The sequence below is a fragment of the Nicotiana tomentosiformis genome, chromosome 11 (genome assembly GCF_000390325.3).
Source record: "Nicotiana tomentosiformis chromosome 11, ASM39032v3, whole genome shotgun sequence".
Classification (NCBI taxonomy): domain Eukaryota; kingdom Viridiplantae; phylum Streptophyta; class Magnoliopsida; order Solanales; family Solanaceae; genus Nicotiana; species Nicotiana tomentosiformis.
Window position 1 is genome coordinate 21,996,925 of NC_090822.1, and position 20,517 is coordinate 22,017,441.

A 20,517-nucleotide genomic window follows, 5' to 3' on the forward strand; every position below is an offset into this window, starting at 1 on the left:
TTAAAGCAATTCAAGTGAATAAAGATCTTAATTTTATGCATCCCCCAAGAACCGGTAGTACAAATCATGAGCTTCTAAGAATAGAGTATACAAAGCGGAAATAAAATAAATACATAGTCTGTTTGAATAGTACATAAACATAGCTTTTATAAATCTAAGGCTACCATGAACAAGAGGCAGCTACAACAGGGACGCAGGTACATCTTCAAATCCCGCAGCCATCGAGCACATCAACAACATCAGCCAACATCTGCACGCAATGTGCAGAAGTGTAGTATCAGTACAACCGACCCCATGTACTGTGTAAGTAACAAACCTAGCCTTAGGTTGAAAGTAGTGACGAGCTTCTACCAAGGCCGGGTCCAAAACCACTAGTCCAAAATAACATAAAGCAAATAATACCAGAAGTAACTCAACGATCAAATGCTCAACAAAAACATGATTTCTAAAAAACTCATTTTGCCTTTCAAGTACATCAATGAAAACTCAAATCGTTTACCGAAGTTGCCAAAACTATGAATAAGTTTGAAAACCAATAATTTTCCCAAAATCCTTTCAATAATAAATAAAATGTTTCATTTTCTTTCCAGATAACCAGTGAAAAACAAATGCATCACTATGCCCATCTGTCAACATGTGTAAGAAATCATGAATAATGTGATACCGTACAACATGAGGAAAATACATCTCTATGCATGTATGTCATATGTGGATGTCAATGCAATGTATCTTAGAGATTGTACTCATGTACTCACACTCTTGGAGTACTCAATCTCACTGTCTCGCATTCTTTCTCACTATGCTCAACACACTCAATCACTCAGCGCTATAGAATACCTACTGCGGCATACATCCCGATCCCTGTTTATAGTCGACTGCGCTCACTGGGGGTGTGTACAGACTCATGAGGGGCTCCTACAGCCTAAGCGCTATATTGCTGTGGCATACAACCCGACCCAACATTGTTGCGGTATGCAGCCCGATCCATATATTACTGCGGCCCGAAGGCTTGTTGCGGCATGCAACCCGATCAAACATTTACTGCGGTGCGCAACACAATCCATCATATCTCACAATCAAGCCGTTGGCCTCACTCAGTCATCAATCTCTCCAGTCTCTCTCTCATGGGCTCACAATGCCATGAAAATATAAAATAGCCCAAAAATGATGATATGATGTATCGATAAATAACAACAGAGACTGAGATATGATATGTAATGACATGAATATGACTGAGTATACATTTTCAATTTAAAATATTTAATTCACAACAATACGACCTCTATGGGCCCAATAATAATGACACATAGACTCAACATGATTTTAATATGATTTTCAGCTTAATTTCTTCAACACATAAAACTACATAGAAAATGCCAAGATTAATTGACTACAAAATTTCACGAAAACAATTACGTCACAGTTTCTATAGTACACACCCACACGCCCGTCACCTAGCATGTGCGTCACCTCCCAAAAATTCCACATAATACATATATTCAGGGTTCATACCCCCAGATCCAAGATTAGAAGAGTTACTTACCTCGAACAAGCCAAATCCAATGTCGAGCAAGCTTAGCAATGCTCCAACAATTCCAATCTGCGTGTATCAACTTCCAAACTGCTCGAATCTAGTCACAATTAATTTGATTCAGTCCACAAAATTTATATGAATTAATTCCATATCAAAATACTAATATTTCCCCAAAATTCAAAATTACACCCCAAAAATCACCCATGGGGCCCATGTCTTGGAATCCAACAAAACTTACAAAATCCGACAACCCATCCAATTACGAGTTCAACCATTCTAATTTCACTCAAATCCAACTCCGAATCGGTGTTCAAATCTCGAAAATTTATTTTATGAAGTTTCTACAATCTTCCCCAAATTTCCACCTCAAAGTACTAATCAGATGATGAAATCATTGATATATTCATGTATATTAACCAAATTTGAGTTAGAATCACTTACCTCGATGAATGTCTTGAAAAACCCACGAAAAATCGCCACATACCGAGCTCCCTAGGTCCAAAATGTGAAATAATACCCTAAATCCCGTTTATATAGTGCACCTCTTATCTCTCACTTCGCGGTCCACGCAATTTTGAGCACGGCCACGCCCCGGGTCCCGCGGTCGCAGAAATATGATGCGGTCCGCGAAATTCTTGGGGCTGCACTGCCAGACTTTAGTATTTTGGCCATAACATTCTCTACAGATGTCCAAATGATGACTTCTTTACCTTTCTGGAAACTAGACACGAAGGGCTACAACTTTCGTTTTTGAATCATCTCAAATTCCTTATAGATTAAAAGATATAGGCTTCCGAAGTCGGACCAGCGGATCTGCAAAACTTCCAACCGCGGTCCGCGAAATTCCAAGCGCGGCCGCAAAATTCTGCTGCGGTCCGCGCCTCTCCTTCGCCTCAGCGCCCCAAAATGCGCGGTCCGCGCCCCCAAAAGTGTCAGAACAATATTAGAGTGACGAAATGCTCGGACTCGCTTAAAGCTCACCCCGAAACTCATCTGGAACCTCCCGGACACAAACCATATATGAATTTCAATCAAAAAACACGCTACAGATCTTCTCGCGCATTCAAAACAATGAAAAGAGGTCGTCTTGACCGGATATTGACCATGGCCAAACTCCCAAATTTCTTAACTTTTTTAATCTCTCAACAAATGATCCAAAACTACACCCGAGCCCCTCATGACCTCAACCAAATATACCAACACATTTAATAACATAACACATACCTACTCGATGCCTCAAATCACATCAAATAACATCGAAACGTCGTATCGCACCTCAAATCAAAATCTATGAAATTAAACTTTCAAATTCTATATCTTGTGCCAAAACACATCAAATCAATCCGGAATGACTTCAAATTTTGCACACAAAGCACATTTCACATTACGGTCATATTCCAATTTCCAGAATTGGATTCTGACCCCGATATCAAAAAGTCAACCCCCGGTCAAACTTCCCAAAAATCAACTTTCGGCATTTCAAGCCAAATTCCACTACGTACCTTTAAATAACTTTCCGGACACGCTCGTAAGTCCAAAATCACCATACGGAGATATTGGAATCATCAAAACTCCATTCCGGGGTCGTCTACACATAATTCGACATCCGGTCACTATTTTAACTTAAGTTTTCAATTATGAGACTAAGTGTCTCATTTCACTACGAAATCCTTCCGGACCCGAACCAACTAACCTAATAAGTCATAAATCAACTGTAAGGCATAAATTGAGAAATAAATGGGGGAACAGGGTTGTGATACTCAAAACGACCGGTCGGGTTGTTACACAAACCATATATGAATTTCAATCATAAAACACGCTGCAGACCTTCTCGCGCACTCAAAACACTGAAAAGAGGTTGTCTTGACCCGATATTGACCATGGCCAAACTCTCAATTTTTCTTAACTTTACTAATCTCTCAACCAATGACCCAAAAATACACCCAAGCTTCTCGGGACATTAACCAAATATACCAACACGTTCCATAACATAACACGGACCTACTTGAGGCCTCAAATCACATCAAATAACATCAAAACGTCGAATCGCACCTCAAATCAAAATCTATGAACTTTGAACTTTCCAATTCTATATCTTGTGTCGAAACACATCAAATCAATCCGGAATGACTTCAAATTTTGCACACAAGTCATAAATAACATAATAGAGGTAATAAAAATTTCATAATCAAATTTCGAGCCTGATATCAAAAAGTCAACCCCCCGGTCAAACTTCCAAAAAATTAAATTTTCGGCATTTCAAGTCTAATCCCACTACGAACCTCCAAATATTTTTTTGGACACGCTCCTAAGTCCAAAATATGCGTACATAAGTCAAATCGGAGTCGTTTGATAATCAAAACTCTATTCTGTGGTCGTTTACACATAAGTCAGCATCCGGTCAACTATTTAAACTTAAGCTTCTAACATGAAATTTTATTCTTCCAAGCTAACTCCGAAATACCTTAAAACCAAAATCGACAATTCCCACAAGTCATAATACCTCGTAGGAAGTTATTCAAGACTTCAAATAGTTGAAAGGAGAGTAAATGATCAAAACGACCGGTCGGGTCGTTACACCACGCTACCCGTGGCGCTTGAAAATAGCAGAGGCTCTATAAACGAGATTTGTTTGTCATTTTTGACAAAAATAGAGTTGCGAGCTCGGTTTGGGCAATTTTCAGAGTTAAACTTCACAAATTGGACCGGGGTAAGTAATCTTAACTTGATTTGGTCCGTTATTCATGAATCTAACACTATTTCCAGCACCTATTTCATGATTTGGGAGATTAGAATAGAAATTTTCCAAAAATTGATTTGAGGGTTTCAAGGCCGAATCGGAGTCGGAATTTAGTAATTTTTGTATAGTTGGACTCGTGGTTGAATGGATGTTCATTGTTTTAAAACTTTTGTGGGGTTCCGAGATGTGGGCCCCACTGTTGATTTTTTTGAGTTAATTTCGGATTTTATTATGAAATTTAGCATTTTCATATGGAATTGATTCCTATACTTCGTGTTGATTGTATTGAATTATTTTGACTAAGATTCAAGGCGTTCAGAGGCCGAATCGCCAGAAAAAGGCTTATTGGAATAAAGAATTATTTGGATTGAGGTAAGTAACAGTTATAAATTTGGTTTTGAGGGTATGAAACCCCGTATTTTGTGATATGTGATTGGTTTTGAGGTGACGCACATGCTAGGTGATGGGCGTGTGGGCGTGCACCGTAGGAATTGTGACTTGGTCAATTCCATGGAATTGTGTAGTTGAATAATCTGTTGATATCCTTACATTTTTCACGTATTAGAGAAATCAAAACTATAAATCATGTTTAAACCATGTGTTGACACTGTAGGGACCCACAAAGATCGTGTACTTGTTGAATTATGTGCTAAATTATTGTTTTGCACTCAGTCACAGTTTTACTTGCACGTTTCATCTCAGTTTCTATTGTTCATTATTGGTGCATCATATTATTGATGTTTGGGCTGCTTATCATGATTTCTAAGAGCCTGAGAGACTAGAGAGGTTGATGACTGAGTGAGGCCGAGGGATTGATTATGCGCATATTTATAGGATCGGGCTGCAATCCTTAACATGTTTCACTGTTATATGCCATGATTGGCTTGTTATAGCGCTTCGGCTGAAGGAGCCCCTCCGGAGTCTGTACACACCCCTAGTGAGTGCAGGTACCTACTGAGTGCTAGTGCCGGGTGCCGAGTGCTGAGTGATTGAGAGGAATGAGTGAATGTGAGGAAAGAGTGATTGTGAGGTTGGAGTGAATGAGAGGACTGAGTGACTGTTGATTTGAGATGATGCATTGGTTTCATTATTGTTGCACTTCAACTGTCATATATAACTATTTTTGGAAAACTTTCTGAGAGATATTATCTTCTGTTTCAGTTGAACTTGATATGAAATTACTGTTTGGGTCTTAAATGTTGAACTTGAAAGCATGCCTACCTTTTTATGTTGGAAATTACTGCAATTGGACTTAGATGTGAAGCTCGTCACTACTTTCAGTTCTTTATTTAGTATTGTTACTTTCTAAGTTGGTTGTACTCATACTACACCCTACACTTCGTGTGCAGATCCAGGTGTTCCTGGACATAGTGTGTGTTGATTCCTTCGCACAATTTATTTTATGGAGATTCCGAGGTAGTTGCCGGTGTTTTGCAGACCTTGTCTCTCCTTCCCTATCATCTTACTTATTGTATTTACTCTCAGACTATTATAGACCATGTTTTCCAGACTTGTGGTGTATAGATACTAATGTACTATGTGACACCCCGATAGTTGAGAATTTCGCTTTATGTATTGGGTTTTCTATCCCGTTTATGAGAACTCTTGCTATTAAATCTATTTTAATTCATTCTTGTTAAAAGTGTGGGAAATTTTTGTGAGAAGTCGGCTTGCCTAGTACCACGTTAGGCGCCATCACGACATGTTAGGACTTTGCTTCATGACAAGTTGGTATCAGAGCCTAGGTTACATAAGTCTCACGAGTCATGAGCAGGTTTAGTAGAGTCTTACGGATCGGTACGATGATGTCTGTACTTATCATTGAGAGGCTGCTGGACTCTTAGGAAATTTCACTTTCTTGTATTCTATCGTGCGATATTGATTCAGCTTGGAACATAACTCTTTGAATTCCTTCCACGTATTCGTATGCGCATGTGAGCTCTCGATATCGTTTGTGCATCGCCGGCTTGTGATTCTATGAACGAGGTTCGAGATTAGTATTCTGTGTTTTGGTGATGGGCCAGTCTGGAGGACTTGAGGCTGGGGTTATACCGCAGCTTAAGCTCAGTAGTTTCTATTGTGAGAACTTGTGTGTTTGTCCTTATGCGTTCGATAGTACCCCTATGAGTGGAATTTGTGGTTTGATGAATGGTTGAATGACTATATGATGAGTATGATGTGAATGCGGGATGTGTTCAGATGGGTTGAATGATACAAATAAAGTTTACTTATGACTCAAGAGTTTGCTATTGGGTACTTGATTCCTGTTTTGATATGACGTACAGTCTTGAGTTGTGAGTGCGTTAAGGGATCTGTCATGCTGTTTAATTGTAGAGCGAAGTAGATTTTCATGTCGTGTTGATGAGTTCAAACTCAAAAATATTAAGTGATTCTGTAGTAATTATGGCTGCGAAAGGGTATAACAAGATGCCAATTTGAGGCTAAGCAGGTGGGTTATCTCATGCGGAGTAATCTACGTATGTGTGTTCCTTATAATGTTGAGTGAAGGGTTTCTTTTCTCCCAACAAGGTATATGAGTTGAGATTTGAGTTTGGATTAGCTGAGAAAGTTGACTTGACCATCACGGGGATGAAGGCGATCTTAGTAGATGATTTGATGTATTTTATGGTTTGTGTTACCTGAGCTTGTGAAGAATTTTCGTGGAATTGACTGCGGGATTATGACAATAGTAGAGTATGGGTATGGTGAGTTATCAGATGTTTTGTTATATGACTTTGAGCCAAGTGGGGGATTCTACTATCTACGTTTTGATTGGATAATTATGTGCGGTATTGGTTTTGGTCTGAGGCATACGTGTTGATTAGTTATGACTTGCAGAGGTTGAGATCGGGGATGACTCGAGTAAGAAAATTTCTTGAATGCAGGTTATATTGCACTTTATGAAAATATGAAAAATCATGAAATGATTAAATTGTTATTTTGAAGGATGAAGTACACACAGAGTATAAATTTGATTGGTTGTGTTAAGGCAGGGTTACTTTTTTGGGGGTTGTTGTGCTAGTGGGGCTGTGTCTTTCGGCCCGTTTGGGCGGTGCAATTTAGATTTGAGCATAGTGGGTGACTTTCGAAAGGGTTCTAATGGATTCAAAATGTATATGTGTCAATTAAAATTTTTTTAGAATTTATATATCGCCAATATTGGTTATTTACATTGGATGGTTCCGGGACTTGCGGTAATTCTGTATGACTATGGATTCTATATTTCAGTGCAAGAAAGGTAAAAGGGAACAATGTTATGTCCACATAAGTTCTTTTCAGTGTGGGGGTCTCGGTTGTGGTACTTTTGTGGTGCTGAAGAAGAATATAGTGGCTTATGGGGCGGGGCTTAGAGAGGTATGGTTATATGTTAGGATGTCTTGTAGTAAGCTTTGGGTAAGGATCATAGTGTTCTGACAAGGAGAAGTGTCAATTTGAGGGTAATTCAGAAGAAACTCGAAGTAAATAAGACAATTGGGTAGTAGGCTAGACCAGTATGGTAATGGTATGCTCGATTCTTTTGGATAATTATGATATGGAGACTTTACAGATGTTTTGGTGCCAATATTATTGGGTTTGGTGACCTTCTTGGCTTGGTCGAGTTAGAGGAATTCAATTCCGATAGCTTGGTTATGTGTAAATGGATTTCAAAGTGTTCTTGATGATTTCTACCATGGTTTGAGCCGGATAATTTTTACCGGTGTGGGGAACGTATTGTGTATTGTGATTTCCTCCTAGAATAAAGTAAGATGGAGGTTTCTAATTGACCGGGTATGTAATTTGCTGGTGACTCAGAGTTGATAATGAGATTCTCGTGCTTGTCACATGATGACATGATAGATGTGGTGTGCAGGATTAAGATTTACATGTACAAGGTGGCAGTTTATTCTTGAAGTGAAGGTCACGAATTCTGGACAGAATGGTCAGTTTCAGATATTTAGATTAATGTTATAACTGCTCGGTAATCCCTGAGAAGGGTACATATTTCAGAAGGTGCATTGTGTTTTGACTTACAGATGTTCATCGGTATTGCGGTACTCACATGGGTGATAGACTGCTGATATTCCAATTGTCACTATGCGGAAAGGAAGAATGATGGAAGTATTCCTAGTGGGATGATCGTGCATGAAGGATGTTATAGTCATTAGAGTGCTGGAGTTGTGATCAGTTACGGTGGTTCATATGTTCTATGAATTTGGGGGACTGGGAGTTCTCAGAAGCAAATTATTTCAGGGTTGCGACCTGGTTGAGGTAAGTATTTTATTTAAAATCAGTGGAGGCACTAATTGTGTTAATTATTTTTGATAACTGTGCGCCATGAGTGCGTACATATGGGAGGTTTGAGCCATGTGCGAGCATCGGGGCAAGTATTCATACTCGGAATAATGCTTAGGCAAAGATATGCCTAGAGTTGACTATTAAGCGTAAAGTTATAATGTTTCTCATATTCGTAACTTTGTCGAGAACTATCTGGACTACACTTGAGGTTACAAAGAGGCTAATTCCCTGAATAAATTGGGTAGTTACTATTTCTGCATTAACTTGCCGATTTGAGTGGTGATAGCACACTTTACACCTGCCTACTCTATGGCGTGTCATTTATACCAGTCCAGAAGCATGAGAATCTTAATTCATTTATCATATACATGTGTACTTATTTGATTGCTCATGTATGATATGCTTGGACTGGAGGCCTGTGACCTTGCCAGGAAGATTATATTATTGGTACGTGAGTTGTCCGTGCAGATCCATATACTCATATTATTGGCATGTGAGTTGTCCGTGCGAATCCATATACTGATATTATTGGCACGTTAGTTATCCGTGCTGGTCCAGATATTGATACTATAACACGTGAGTTATTCGTGTGAGTGATGTTAATGTGAGCTCTAGAAGAGCTGGTTACTGTTATTAAATTTGTGTGTCTTGGTTCTACTATATATAATGAGCTTATAGCATTGCAGTTGTGGTGGTGCTTATGGAACTTGCAATACAGTTCTCTTCTTTGAGACATATTCCATTTTAGGTACAAGGTCGCGCAGTTGTGGCTTGAGTTCTATTGGTGTGGCATGTCTGTGGGATAGTTGTGTTTAATAATATATGGTCATTGGACCTAGAATGGGTACTATTAGATTTTATTACGGTATATTTGGAGGATAATATTGAAAGTCATCTTAGAAGGTGATTATGGTTCTGGTTGGGTCTAGAAAGCTCCATGACTTGTTGATCTGATAAGAGGTTATGAGATTCCTCGTGTTTCTTTCATTATCAGCAGTGTAAGATGGTTTAAAATGAAGTTTTGTTTGATGGGGCTTAATACCAGTACCGGGTTGGTTTTGAGTAGTTACTGTGATCGAGAATGGTGCTGCAAGTATGCAAGTTGTGTAGTATGTTATGCGATTATATTTGGAGCTATGGATATGGCTTGATACAATTTGTTCAGACTTATACAGTGTAGAGATGTGATATTCGGGTTTTGAAAAGAAATTCTAAATGTTGGAAATTGAATTCCAAGGTTTATGGGCTATGGTTGAAGTAATGATCTTCAATTACGTGGTATTGTCAGGCCTATATGGAATAGGGTGGAGTAGGATCACCCCTGGGTATGTGCGTGGTAAGATGGAATAGTAATGTGATGGCTTGAAAACAACTCTTGGCACGTTCGAGGACGAACGTATGTTTAAGTGGGGGAGAATTTAATGACCTGGCCGGTCATTTTGAGTATTTTAACCCTGTTCCTCCATTTACTACTCAATTTGTGCTTTACAATTGTTATGTGACTTGCCGGGGTAATTGGTTCGGGTCCGGTGAGGTTTCAGAATGAATTGAGACACTTAGTCTCAAAGATGAAAACTTAAGTTGAAAAGGTTGATCGGATGTTGACTTATGTGTAAACGAACCCAGAATAGAGTTTTGATGATTCCAACAGCTCCATATGGTGATTTTGGACTTAGGAGCGTGTCCGAAAAAATATTTGGAAGTCCGTAGTTAAATTAGGATTGAAATAACTAAAATAGAAATTTAAGTTGAAAGTTTGATCGGGGATTTGAATTTTTGATATCGGAGTCGGAATCCGATTATGAAAATTGGAATAGGTGTGTTATGTCATTTATGACTTACGTGCAAAATTTGAGGTCAATCGGACTTGATTTGCTAGGTTTCGGCATCGAATGTAGAATGTTCCGACGTTGTTTCTTCAAGAATAAGTGGTATCACATTAAACAAATGAGCTCCAAATTCAGTCATGATTGAAGCATTAGACCCGTAATGAAATTTCGGAGCCATAGCAAAATGAATCGTTGAATTCCGACATCGTATGAGAGAGTTATGCCCATTTCCGTGTCGGGAAAGATTTTCCGTCGCCGCCAGCGCCCAAGGTAGCGTGGGGCGCTAGCCCTGGCACTGGGAATTGTTGAGGTTTTGGAAGCCACAGGCAGCGCCCCACGCTACCTGTGGCGCTCGAAAATAGCAGAGGTTCTATAAACGAGATTGTTTAGCCATTTTTGACAAAAATAGAGTTGGGGAGTTCGGTTTGGGCGATTTTCAGAGGCAAACTTCACAAATTGGATTGGGGTAAGTAATCTTAACTTGATTTGGTCCATTATTCATGAATCTAACACTATTTCCAGCACGTATTTCGTGATTGTGATTTGGGTGATTAGAATAGAAATTTTTAAAAAATTGATTTAAGGGTTTGAAGGCCGAATCAGAGTCGGAATTTAGTAATTTTTGTATGGTTGAACTCGTGGTTGAATGGACATTCATATTTTTTTAAAACTTTTGTGGGGTTACGAGATGTGGGCCCCACTGTTGATATTTTTGAGTTAATTTCTGATTTTATTGTAGAATTTTTTATTTATATATGGAATTGATTCCTATAACTCGTGTTAATTTTATCGAATTAGTTTGACTAAGATTCGAGGCGTTCAGTGGCCGTATCGCAAGGAAAAGGCTTATTGGAATAAAGAATTGCTCGGATTGAGGTAAGTAACAATTTGAAATTTGGTCCTGAGGGTATGAAACATCGAATTTTGTGATATGTGATTGGTTTTTAGGCGACACACATGCTAGGTGACAGGCGTGTAGGCGTGCACCGTAGGAATTGTGACTTGGTCAATTCCATGGAATTGTGTAGTTGAATAATCTGTAGATATCCGTATATATTCCACGTATTAGAGAAATCGAACTATAAATCATGTTTAAACCATGTGTTGACGCTGCAGGGACCCATAGAGGTCGTGTACTTGTTGAATTAACTGCTAAATTTGTAATGATCCAACCGATCATTTTAACTTTTAGAACTCCGTTCCCTAAAATAAAACTCCCTGAATGTGCTTTTATTGATTTATGACTTGCGGGGATGGTTGGTTCGGAATTTGGAAGCGTTCGGGTTGAAATCAGAACACTTGGTTCCTTAAGTTAGCCTTAAAAGGCTAAGTTTGACTTCGGTCAATATTTTGAGAAAACGACCCCGGAACTGGGATTTGACGGTTCCAATAGCTCCGTATGGTGATTTTGGACTTAAGAGCGTGTTCAGAATTTTATTTGGAAGTCCGTAGTTAAATTACGCTTGAAATGGCTAAAACAAGAATTTAAGTTTGGAAGCTTGACCGGGGAGTTGAATTTTTGATATCGGGGTTGGAATCCAGTTCTGAAAATTTTCATAGTCCGTTATGTCATTTAAGACTTGTGTGCAAAATTTGAGGTCAATCGGACTTGATTTGATAGGTTTCGGTACCGAATGTAGAAGTTGAAAAATTTAAGTTTCATTAAGCTTGAATTGGAGGATGCTTCATGGTTTTAGCGTTGTTTGATGTGATTTGAGGTTCCGACTAAGTTCGTATGATGTTTTAGGACTTGGTGGTATAATTGGTTGAGGTCCCGAGGGGTTCGGGGTGGTTTCGGACCATTTCTAGGCCATTTTTAACTACTGGTTTCTGCCTACAGAGGTGTGCATCGCGATCGTGAACATTTGCTCGCGTTCGCGAAGAGCAAATAGCAGTTTGGGGCCTTGTGAATCGCAATCGCGGAAGCTCTTTCGCGATCGCGTAGAACAAATCTCTGCTGCACTGACCCGACTTTGGAAGCTTATATCTCACAATCTATAAGGAATTTGGAGATGATCTAAATATGAAAGTTGTAGCCCTTGATGTGTAGTATTCAGAAAGGTAAACTATTTGTGATTTGAAGTTGTGTACAAAAAGTTATGGTGGATACACTATAGACTGTATGGGAAGAGTTTGTAAATCTCTGTTGCTCAGGGCTGTCTTTGGAAGCTTATATCTAGAAATATATAAGGAATTGGGAGATGAGCAACAAATTAAAGTTGTAGCCCTTAGCCCTTTACAATTTGGAGTTTTGTACAAAAAGTTATGATCATTATACTAGAGGCTGTGTAACAGAGTTGGGGGAGTTTGTTCTTCGCGATCGCGAAGCATATTCCGCGATCAGGAAGAGTAAATGCCTGGACAGAGGATATATTTTGAGGTTTCGGCCATTTTAACACATTTGGAGCTATGGAACTCAGATTGAGGCGATTTTTGAGGCGCTTTTCACCATATGGATTGGGGTAAGTGTTCTATATCCGAAAGTGATTATCCTTCATGATTCTATGGTTATATTCATCATTTATTTCGGATTTAAATGGAAAAAAAATCAAGATTTTGGCAAAATCTTCGAAAAACGAAAATTTAAGATTTGGAGGTCGAGTTGTCATCGGAATTTGATAAAATTGATATGGTTGAACTCGTATCGGAATGAGTATTGGGATTTTGTAACGTTTGTCGGGTTCCGAGACGTGGGCGCCACAGGCTATATTGAGTTAATTTCGGATTATTATTGAAAAATATAGTATTTTCTTATGGAATAGATTCCTATAATTTTAGTGATTGTATCGAATTATTTTGGCTAGATTCGAGTAAGACGAAGTTGGATAATCGTGGAAAAGGTCTTCTAGTGGATTAGTTAGAGCAAATTGAGGTAAGTCTCTTGTCTAATCTTGTGAGGGGAAAATTTTCCTATATGGATTAAATTAAATGATTGTGGTTAATTGCGGGGGCTACGTACGCACGAGGTGACGAGAGTCCGTGTGTAGTTACTATTAATGCTAAAGTCTGGGTAGTTTAGGATTCAAAGCATGAATTACTTGTGTAAATTGTATTCTTTATTATTTAAATTATTCGATGTATATATTGTGAATTGTTATGAAAGGTAGTAAAAGATGAAATTTTCATATGCTTAAATTTTTGTTTAAATTAATTAATTGTTGAAATAAATTATTTATCCTCTCGAATAAATCTTGCAATAAATACTCTCATTCCGGAGGTACATAAGAAAATGTCTTCCTTTCTTGTGGATCGGGCCAAACGCCTCGGTAGGATAGATGCATCTATGGATCGTGCCGCACATCCCTCGACAGTATACACGACATTCTGGATCGGGCCGTACGTCCTCGGCAGAAATTGTACTTAATAATAATAATAAATACACGATACTTTCATAGTTTATTGCAGCTTGTGAGAACCTTTGGAATTTAAAGAATTATTATTCATGCTTGTTTTGTTGTTTCTAAAAATGAGACTGATTGATAAATTGGAAATTTATTGGAATTGAAGAAATTTAATTACTTCTGCTGGTTCAATAAAATTATTGTTAACACTGTGAATCACGTTAATATAAATATTTCTATTTTCATGATTATTTAATATTATTGACCCACAACGAGTGTCAAAGTTGGCCATCTCATCTCTACTTCTTCGAGATTAGGCTTGATACTTACTGGGTACACGTTATTTTCGTAATCAAGCTGCACTTGCTGCATATTTTATTGTGCAGGTACATATATGTCTAGCGACCTTGTGGGCGTAGAGGTGTGGTTAATAATTGTGGGGACATAGGTGAGTTGCATTCTGTATTACGATCCGTAGCCAACATAGTGTCCTTCAGAAATATTATATTTTCCTGTCTAATTTTTATTCTGGACAAATTCTGTATTTTATTTTTAATTCCTTAGTAAATGCTCATGCACTTGTGACACCGGGTTTTTGGAATGGTTGCGAATTGTTCAAAAATTTAGTTGCTAAAAATATTTATCATTTACTCTATGAGTTTTATCTTTACAATTTCATTAAAGAAATATTTATTTCAAAAATACTAAATGGGTAATTAAGTTAATTGATTATGGTTGGCTTGCCTAACAGTAGTGTCCGGCACCATCACGGCCTTTTTGGATTTTGGGTCGTGACAACATGGTATCAGAGCACTAGGTTCACTTAGGTCTCACGAGTCATGAGCAAGTCTAGTAGAGTCTTGCGGATCGGTACGGAGACGTCTATGCTTATCTTCGAGAGGGTACAAGGATGTTAGGAATACTTTTCTTTTTTTTTTGATTCCTCATCGTGCGATTTGATTCCTTTGAGGCTTATGCCTTCATTTCCTTCCTATTCAATCCTATGCGGCGTGAAACGCTTGTTATAAATTGGGGATCGAGAAAAAATTTAATGGTACTACAGATGTAGTGCAAGATGCTTCTCCTGCATATTTTATGAGGCTATTGTCGTTGTCCTGCCGAAGGCCGCTCTGTTGTTTCAGTCCAGTATAAATACTACCTAAGGTTTTGAGATTTGACATTGATTGTTATGACGATTCATGCATTGTTATGGCATAGTATTTATGTAACGGTAGAATGCCTGTCTATGTGTCAGGACAGTAAACGACTTGAAAGAAGGTTTTTATCAGTACATGATTCAAAGGTTCCATGTTTTAATTCCAGCGGAGAAAAGGAAATCGGACTATGAATGTTCAGGTTTGGGGTTGATGGAGTAACGAAGCGTGATATTTTCGATTGTGGTAGAATTCTCAATTTTGATGTGGTGTCATCGCCTCGTAAAATGCGTTAAGGTTCGCCTGTATTATGGTTTTCTTCAACTCGCATTCACGACGGGGTGTTAGGAATTTGTATAGGGGAAGCAATCGATAGAGATCGTGTTGTGCAGTGATTCAGGATCAAAGCAGCATTCCTAGTATTGATGTCTCGAGAAGGATGATCGTCAGAAGGGTTTAAAGCTGGTAACGAGCTATTGGTTCAAGTGCTACAGAGACAGATTTTTAGTAAGGCAACAACTGGGCTGCGAAGGATAAGAAAGGACATGTGGAAGGTGTCTTGTGGTGGTTAAGTTCCTAGAAGGCCAAGTGTAAGAAAACAGAAGTCAAGTAGTTGCTTAAAAGAAAGGGTTTGACCAATGTGGGAGAGTGGCAAGGTAGCATATGGGTTACGTGGTAGGATAACTACATGGCTTGAGGAAAGTTTGAAGTGTTTTGGGATTTAGGATGGACAGTGACTAGGTCTACGGAATTAAGTTGTAATATTAGCTGCTATATTGAGGAAGATTGGATGCAACATGAGGGAGTTGCTTGATATGAAGAATGATACAACATGACTTTGAATTGGAATGTATTGTCGCACCTTTAGTTGACGTTCATGAGGAGTGAACGGACTAGTGCAGCTGGTGAATGAGCTCGGACTCAGGATGATCCACTAATTTTGTAGTATTTGCACCTAGTGCAACGGCGTTGGAATATGTCGGCATGTAATATCCACAGGCGGGTTATCTCCTGTGAGCAGGTTAGCGGATGCGTGGTATTGACGAAGCTTCTGCGAAGAATTCTAATGGCTACCCGGTAAGATATTTAATATGTAAATGTAGCTAGTGGTTCGGAGTGTTTATTAAAGGTTAATAGAAGGATTTTGAGAAATTTGGCAAGTTATGTGTGCCGGATCATGTCGACGATGAAGAAAGAATCTCGGTGGGTTCCAGAGTTATGTAATTGTAGCTTCAAGCTAAGTAGGAGAGCCGCACCATCTACAATTGGATTGCATGGTTGTCTATTTATGAGGTTCCTGGTTATCGGTGTATTGGTGGGTCATTGCAACTAAGGAAAGATAACATCAGTGGTAATCTGAGCAAAGGATTTGGGGAATGTGTTCCATATTTGGCCTTATCGATTCATATTCAGGTTTTTGGAAGACTCAGAGTTTATGCTTCGTATAGATGTAATGCACAGGGAAAGTAAGACAGTCGAGTGTTTCCTAGAGAAAGTGTCCATGTGCTAGCAGGGTCTTGGAGTTAATCATGTTTGGGAACAAGTTAGAACAAGTGACTCTCAATAACGGTCTTAGCGGGTTCAAATATTTAAAGTGCGGTGTCTAAGGATCTCGAGTCCGTAGTATGGTTGAGTATCGAGCTTTTGTAGCAGATTATGAAACGGGGCTTGGAGTACTCTGCGCTATCTTCAGGTTATGGTGTAGCATTTGAGGAATGGAAGAAAATAACTTCGGATTCATAAAAGAAGTATTAGAATGGGTGTACTAGTTGAAGATGTAAAAGTGAGCACAAGGAGGTGTATGAGATGATTTGTGGAATTTGAAACAGCGTGGTCTCGTGAAATAAGGTCACCCGGGATGAGTACGGATTTGAGTTCATGATGTAATGAATGGAGCTATTATTATTTCTAAGGCAGGTTGAGAATAAATTGAGAAAAGACGGGTCGGCTAACGATGGTTGAATCGACATGATGGTGGCAATAATCAGTTCCTTCAGCGCATTGAATTATACGTGTGATTTGTGGCGGTACATGCGAGGCTTGACGACCAACGTAATTGATTTTATTTGGAGGAATTCAAGTATTATGACATGTTATGTGTAGAGGGATCCCAGAAGAGTTATGGTGGTTTAGACCACTACTTGAGGCTGGTATTTTCTGGGGATATGGGAATTCAGTCAGGTGTTGCAATGGTTCTCTAGAAATGAGTTAAGAAGAAGGTTTCTATATGATGAAGTGTTTACCCTATTAGTGGTTCATGAGTTATGATGGAATTCTTGTACTCCTGCGCATTGGCGTGGTTAAGTGTACTAGGTAGCATGGGATTCGAAAGTGAGGATCCAAGATTTCGGTTCGGTGTTGACAAGGATGTCATGAGCTCGGATGAGCAGGAAAAGGATTTAGATGTTTAAAGTAAGATGGTATTGTTTTCGGCATCATCTAAGGTTGATGTCAGGTGTAAGAGACCTTGTGTATTGATTTGTGGATTCTTGATATGCTTTACAGCATTAGTTTAACCGGTAGCATGGATGTGCAGACTTGTTACCTGGTGCGGAAGGTCGTGGGAGTGTGTCTCACGGAAAGATTGTGTAAGAGTGACATGTAGTCACTTGATTGAGTGAAGATTGAAGCCAAGTATGAAGATTGTGGTAATATCGCTGATTCGAGAATTTATGCCTAGAGGGCGCTTAGTTCATTTGGTTGTGGACCGTGGAAGTTTGTTCAGGTTATGATGGCTGTTTTTGTGTGTTATGGGAAAAAGGGTTATTATGGATTCTTGAAAGGTTATTAGCCTAGTACGATGTGATCAGAATCAGCTTGAGTCTGTGGATGAATTTGAATATGAATATGGGCTCTATATCAGGCCGGATGTGTTCATTTCAGCATAAGCGCTCCCTATGGAGGAGTATTCGGACATTGGATGTCGTTTCTTCGTCGGTTATTTCATGTAATACTATATTGTGCCATGTGAGTTGTGAAACGGCTTGATAAATTTCTTATGTATTGAGGTTCCGTGTAGCGATGGTGTTATGTGAGCAGGATGGCTCTCGAGATTCAGATCATATATCACACCTTAGTTGAGCTTGAGTTTTGTAGCGTATGGGGTTGTCGGTCCTTCCAGGGATGGTATTATGCACCTAGCATGCTTATGTCAGATATTCAGATATTTTGTAGTAATGAGCATTCTAGATCGGTAAGTATTTCCTTATAGATTCATTTTGTGTGGATCAGGTGGCACGCCGCCATGTGTATGTTGTTTGGATCGGGTTGCACGCCGCAATAGTGTGATGTTGAGTACAGTCCCCTATATTCTATTTTGTGTGTTTTGTGTCCCATTTTCTAAGGAAGGTTCATGACACCTTTTTAGTTGTCTAGTTAGTTCATTTTTCCTTATGTATCACATTCCAGTTTGTAGCATGTTGGCTCATTGTTGGCGTCATACGAGGCTTTAGTCAGGGTTTAAGGCGACCTATTACTTGTGTAGTTTATACTGGGTGAGATGAGACTTTTGGACCTGAAATCAGTGCAATCAGATTTATATAAGGTATATTAAAGAATAAACATTGCTATCTAGTTTAGAATGAGATAATGGTCCTTGTCAGAAGGAGAAACTCAGTAAATTATTGACTCGGTAGTTGGTTATGAATTCCTACACATTTCTTCTATCGTGGAAGCATTATGAGAGTTGGAACATGACTTATATGTATCATGAGATGTGTTGCGGACACCAGATTTGTGGAATCTCGACTATTGTTATCGAGCATGTTATTATGGGCATGTGAATGGTGCGGTGCATGGTTTAAATTAAACCAAGGTATGCAATCCTGTATTGGTGCATCATGTAGTGATAGATACAGTGCTCATAAGTTGGAAACAGGCATGGTGAAAAATTCTGGATGTTAGAATTTGGCTCTAAGGCTTAATTTCCAAGATAAAGGGGAGAATCTTCAGATTGGCTCGAGATAATGTGCTCAACTGGGTGTGGTAGCACAGGTAGGTGCACGAGGTGTTAAACAATAATTTTATACAATTCAAAAACAATCCTTAGCACGTTCGAGGATGAACGTATATTTAAGTAGGAGAGAATGTAATGATCCAACCGGTCATTTTAACTTTTAGAACTCCGTTCCCTAAAATAAAACTCCCCGAATGTGATTTTATTGATTTATGACTTGGAAGGATGGTTGGTTCGGAATTTGAAAGTGTTCGGGTTGAAATCGGAACACTTGGTTCCTTAAGTTAGCCTTAAAAGGCCAAGTTTGACTTCGGTCAATATTTTGAGAAAACGACCCCGGAACTGGGATTTGACAGTTCCAATAGCTCCGTATGGTGATTTTGGACTTAGGAGCGTGTTCAAAATTTTATTTGGAAGTCCGTAGTTAAATTAGGCTTGAAATGGCTAAAATAAGAATTTAAGTTTGGAAGTTTGACCGGGGAGTTGACTTTTTGATATCGGGGTCGGAATCCAGTTCCGAAAATTTTCATAGCTCCGTTATGTCATTTAAGACTTGTATGCCAAATTTGAGGTCAATCGGACTTGATTTGATAGGTTTCGGTACCGAATGTAGAAGTTAGAAAATTTAAGTTTCATTAAGCTTGAATTGGAGGATGATTCGTGGTTTTAGCGTTGTTTGATGTGATTTGAGGTTCCGACTAAGTTCGTATGATGTTTTAGGACTTGGTGGTATAATTGGTTGAGGTCCCGAGGGGCTCGGGTGAGTTTCGGGGTGGTTTCGGACCATTTCTAGGCCATTTTTAACTGCTGGTTTCTGCCTACAGAGGTGTGCATAGCGATCGTGAACATTTGCTCGCGTTCGCGAAGAGAAAATAGCAGTTTGGGGCCTTGTGAATCGCAATCGCGGAAGCTCTTTCGCGATCACGTAGAACAAATCTCTGCTGCACTGACCCGACTTTGGAAGCTTATATCTCACAATCTATAAGGAATTTGGAGATGATCTAAATATGAAAGTTGTAGCCCTTGATGTGTAGTTTTCGTAAAGATAAACCATTTGTGATTTGAAGTTGTGTAGAAAAAGGTATGGTGGATAAACTATAGACTGTCTGGGAAGAGTTTGGAAATCTCTGTTGCACAGGGCTGACTTTGAAAGTTTATATCTAGAAGTATATAAGGAATTGGGAGATGCGCAACAAATGAAAGTTGTAGCCCTTGGTGTCTAGGTTGCAGAAAGTTAAACCATTTACAATTTGGAGTTTTGTACAAAATGTTATGACCATTATACTAGAGGCTGTCTAAAAGAGTTGGGGGAGTTTGTTCTTCGCGATCGCGATTGGTTTTCCGCGATCGCGAAGAGCAATTTTGGGGCTGAAAAGTTTTATGCTTTGCGATCGCGAAGCATTATCCACGATCGCGAAGAGTAAATGCCTGGACAGCAGATATATTTTGAGGTTTCGGCCATTTTAACACATTTGGAGCTATGGATCTCGGATTGAAGAGATTTTGAGGCGATTTTCACCATATGGATTGGGGTAAGTGTTCTATATACGAAAGTGATTATACTTCATGATTCTATGGTTATATTCATCATTTATTTCGGATTTAAATGAAAAAAAAATCAAGATTTTGGCAAAATCTTCGAAAAACGAAAATTTAAGTTTTTGGAGGTCGAGTTTTTATCGGAATTTG